This window comes from Heloderma suspectum, chromosome 2 (genome assembly GCF_057233095.1).
Source record: "Heloderma suspectum isolate Gila_16-S chromosome 2, 16-S_ref, whole genome shotgun sequence".
NCBI lineage: Eukaryota > Metazoa > Chordata > Lepidosauria > Squamata > Helodermatidae > Heloderma > Heloderma suspectum.
This window is the reverse complement of record NC_139459.1, coordinates 202,706,112-202,711,082: the sequence shown is the minus strand read 5'-3', so window position 1 is coordinate 202,711,082 and position 4,971 is coordinate 202,706,112. Positions and strand designations below refer to the sequence as shown.

The 4,971-nt window shown below is 44.8% G+C and overlaps 1 pseudogene; it reads right to left on the bottom strand.

The window, feature by feature from the left end:
- Nucleotides 1-839: 839 nt before the first annotated feature.
- Nucleotides 840-938, bottom strand: LOC146353831 (U6 spliceosomal RNA; annotated as a pseudogene).
- Between the last annotated feature and the right edge of the window lie 4,033 nt (nucleotides 939-4,971).

Below are 4,971 nucleotides of genomic sequence, written 5' to 3'. Positions count from 1 at the left end.
AAGATTGTGCAACCTTGTAAGATATGCAGCCTTCAACTGGGATCCCAAAACAGTGCAGCTGAGAGTAAGGCGGGGGCTATTTCAACTGGACATCTGAGAAAAAATGCAGGGGTGTTAAAATCTTTTTTACCCACTCACTCACTCAAACACAAACATTTTAGGTTTTCAGAATATGATACTCTATGGAAGCTTCACCCTCTCAACTCAGCCCTCATGGACAGATCCCTTCTCATTTAAACAGTCCCCTTGCACACTCCCTTAGTGCCCCAACATTACCCATTAGCCTTCCCTAAGCTTCTTCATTATATCTCCCCCCTCCCCCTCCAACAGAAACATCCACACACCCAGCTGGATTGAACTACACACACACAGTGGTGTAGTGGTAAATTTGGAAATGCAGGAGCTCATTGTGACAGTCTCCAAGGGCAGTCCAAAAATTTCCGGCAGCTGTGTCAATCCATATCAAGAGACCAGTTCTAGGACTTTTCATCTCCACCAGGAGCACGTCTTTGGTAAAGCGAATAGGTCTGAATTGCCCATTCCAGACCAAGTCATCCCAAATACTTTGCATTCCAACATGGAACAATACATTGTTGCTAGGAAAATTCATTCCCCCCACAGCTACAGCGAGGATCTCAGCTAAACTCAGAGGGAACAGGGAATTCTGAGGGGGTGGCAGAAGACATCAGAGTCCCTGCTAATGAAAAAGTGCCGGGGCGGTGTCCCTGCGAGCCCTGCCTCCACTACGCCACTGATTGGATGATCTCCCAAGCTATGAATTTGGTCCTTCAGGGGAGCGCAACCCCATCCGAGACTGGCTGGGTCGCAAACCTCCATCCAAATGCTTCACGAATTTTGCGTGTCATCCTTGTGCAGGGGCCATGCTAATCTACTCTGCATCATTCCAATTTTAGTATATGTGCCACTGAAGCGAGCAAACCTCCATCCAGAAGAACTAGTTTCCCCACCCACATCACCTCCACCATGTCTGGATTAACCATCAGCTCATTCACTCTCATCCAGCCCAAGACCACCACTGGTTCCAGAGTTCCACACCCTTGCTGGAATAAGTAGCTGGAAATGAGAGGTAGACTGGGAATGTTACAGATGAAAATCTACATTAATTCTGAAACACTATGAACTGTTTTAAATATTTGTTGTCAAGAGGTATTATAGTCTAGTTTCCCTCTTTTTTAAGACATTTTAAAAAGCTTCCAGAGCTACACAGAGAGTTTGATTTTTATTTATGACATTTATATCCTGTCTTTCCCATGAAGAGCTCAAGGTGGTGTACATAGTTCTCCCTGGCCCACATTTGTCACAACAGCCCTGTGAGGTAGGATAGGTTGAGGGGTTGTGACTGGCCCAAAGTCACCCAGTGAACTTCATGGCCAAGTGGGGATTTGAACCTGGGTCTCCAGAGTCCTAGCTCAAGACTCTCACTGCTACACCACATTGGCTGTCTGCTCTGCCACTGTCCCTGGGGATCTGTATGTCTGTACATTTTCTTCTGTTCCATTCTGAAGAGCCAGAATGGCACCTGGCCAGTGTTTCAAAGCTGTGTGATAAGTATTTATTTTATTTTTTTAAAAAAATCAGGATAAGGAACATAAACACCATGCTAACAAGCCTGCAAGTTACTTCCTGGTCATTTATTGCTATGGCTACTGTGTTATTTTTTCCCTCTACTTGTAAAATGGTGACTTCGGGTACTTGCTACACAGAAGAATATTTCCTTCCTGCTTCCTGTTGCAAAATGCCATAGAAATGTATGTAATAGAAAGACTGTAGCACAGATTACACCTGAAGTTATAGACTTGGGAAGAACACTTCCTATTGAGCACAAGAGAAACAAAGGAGACGTTACGTAAATACGGAAAGCCATGAGACTCAAGCCTTGTGAGACTTCCTTGATTTATCCTGCCAAGGACTAATGTACATTGCAGCTTAAGCTAGAATGATTTCTTCAACTGTTAATGAAGCATCTTTGGGTCTGCAAACCATGCTTCCATCTCTCTCCAAAAATTCACCTATTACCAACCTTTCTTCTCTTCTTTTCATACCAAGATGCAGAACTGGAGCTTTTCTGAACGAGGCATTTATTGTGTGCTCATGATTCCTTGTTCAGTCATTAAGTCATGTCCGACTCTTCGTGACCCCATGGATCATAGCACGCCAGGCCTTCCTGTCCTCCGCTCTCTCCCGGAGTGTGCTCAAGTTCATACTGTTCTTTACAACATTGGACTTTCTTTTCACCACCAGACACATCCACAGCTGAGTGTCCTTTCAGCTTTGGCCCAGCCACTTCACTCTTTCTGGCGCTACTTGGAAATACCCTCTGCTCTTCCCCAGTAGTATATTGGAGACCTTCCGACCTGAGGGGCTCATCTTCCGGCGTCACATCTTTTAGCCTTGTGATACGTTCCATGGGGTTTTCTTGGCAAGAATACTGGAGTGGGTTGCCATTTCCTTCTCCAGTGGACCACATTTTGTCAGAACTCTCCGCCATGACCTGTCCATCTTGGGTGGCCCTGCATGGCATAGCTTATGGCTTCACTGAATTACGCAAGCCCCTTTGCCACAACAAGGCAGTGATCCATGAAGGGGCATGACTCACAGTTGTTTACAGGTTCTTCAGATGATGTCGTGAGCCTCCAGTTTTGCTTCTGTTTTTTAACAGCACTTTCCTAGGTTTTTTTTTTAGAATGGGAAAAATGGGGTATTATTTTGGAAAGCAAAAGAACTACTTCTGTATTTGCACTATTTCGCTATACCACTGCACCACTTAGAGGTTATGTAGTGGAAAAGCTGGGAAGGAAAAGCTCTTTGAGTAGAGCGTGGATCTCAATTCTGCGAGAAAACTGAAAGTAGATGCAGGCAGTTAACTGCTTTGTGTGGAAAAGCTGCTGTGGGAGGAATGGGGTAATATCTTGTTGTCTGATGAACTGACTTTATCCAGACGGGTGGCCATGGTAGTCTATTGCAGCAAAACCAACAAAGAATCTTGTGGAACCTTGAAGACAAACACATTTATTCTGGCATAAACTTTTGTGGACAGATGCCTGATGCATCTGATGATGAGGACTGTGTCCATGAAAGCTTATGCCAGAATAAATGTGTTAGTCTTTAAGGTGCCACAAGACTCTTTGTTGGATTGACTTTAGTGGGTGTATAAATGTAGGCATTTGAGGTTGGATCATAATTCTGCCAGCAAAATGGATACCACTGGTGGAACAGGACATTCCCATCCTCTCTTCCTCCTTTGCAGCCCCCTATGCACCCTCCAAATCTTTTCCAACCCTCGGGAGCAGTTTTGGAGGGTGAGCAGGGGGCTGCAGGAGGATTGGACAGGGAAGTCCCGTTCCACCAGCTGTATCCATTCTGCTGGTAGAGCTATGGGCATCTGTAGAAAAGGGTATGAGGGTGCAGTCCTCCCGCCCCCCTGCCGCCCCCTGGATGAGCCCTAATCCTCAGATTTCCAGCTTTCACTGTAGAACCTTATCTGGACAGAGATAGCCTAGCTCCAGTTATCCATGCTCTGATAACTTCTCATCTGGATTACTGCAATGCGTTATACGTGGGGTTGCCTTTGAAAACGGTCTGGAAACTTCAGCTGGTCCAAAATAGGGCAGCAAGATTGTTAACAGGGACTGGCCTGCGAGCTCATATTATGCCAGTACTTTTCCAGCTGCACTGGCTGCCAGTCCATTTCTGGGCCCGATTCAAAGTGCTGGTGTTAACATTCAAAGCCCTTAACGGCTTGGGGCCAGGTTACCTGAAGGATCGCCTCCTCCCATATGTGCCTGCCCGGACCTTATGATCATCGTCAGCGGCCCTTCTCCGTTTGCCCCTGCCAAAGGAAGTGAGGCAGGTGGCTACTAGGAGGAGGGCTTTTTCTGCTGTGGCACCCCGGCTCTGGAATGAGCTCCCTAGTGAGGTTCACCTGGCACCTACATTGTATTCCTGTCGACGCCAGGTGAAGACCTTTTTATTTTCCCAGGCATTTTAGCATTTTAGCTTTCAAAATTTTTAGCTTTGCTGTTTTAAATCTGTATTTTAAACTCCTGCACTGCTGCTAGGTTTTATTGTGGTTGTATTGTTATATTGTGGTTTTAATGTTCTATATATTTTAAATTGTTTTATTGTGTCTTGTTTGGTTTTAATTTTTGTGAACCGCCCAGAGAGCTTCGGCTATTGGGCGGTATAGAAATGAAATAAATAAATACATAAATACATAAATAAGTAAACAAACAAACCTGAGATATGTAGAATCCGATATACGAGGCAAAATGTGCCCCCAGTATTCTGCCCATTTCTTTTGTGAGAAACTAGCTTGCTCCCGCCTTTCAGTGTTTTTAGCCAATGAATGAAGTCATAGCAATGGTTAATCACCCACTATTTGTGTGTGTTAACAGTTCTGGGTGTGTTAAGTTTTTTTGGGGGGGGGTGTCTTCCTCGTTAGGAAATAATTGTAGCCTCATAACAAAACAAAACAAAACAAAACAAAACAAAGTTCAGAAATCCAGGAGTGTAGTGTAGCAGAGTTTGGGCACGAATGCGTCTACCAGACAGAAATTCATGACCTTTCAACCTCAGGTCTTGTTAATATTTTTTTCCTGAGTTCATCAACAGTGAAAGGATTACCCTGACAATGTGTACAGCTAAAAGTTCATCATTATTATGTGGCTGAGAAAGTGTGGGTTACACCAGTCCTATCCTGTCTCTTGGTGTGTTCATGTTTTAGGGAAATGCAGATGGTGCTGTGAAGCTGATTGTAGCGGCAGTGCAATTTATTAAGGGTAGAGGGGGTTGTTTGTGTGGACAGAATCCTGTCATTTTTAGCTCTTGCAGGAGACCCAAGCGGAGACTCTCCCCATAACTCTTGCTATGGCTTTGGAGTGCAGGCTTTGGAGCTGAGACTGTATGCCATGCAGCTCCTCAGAAGTTAGTGTTTTGTCATATCTTGTAGTA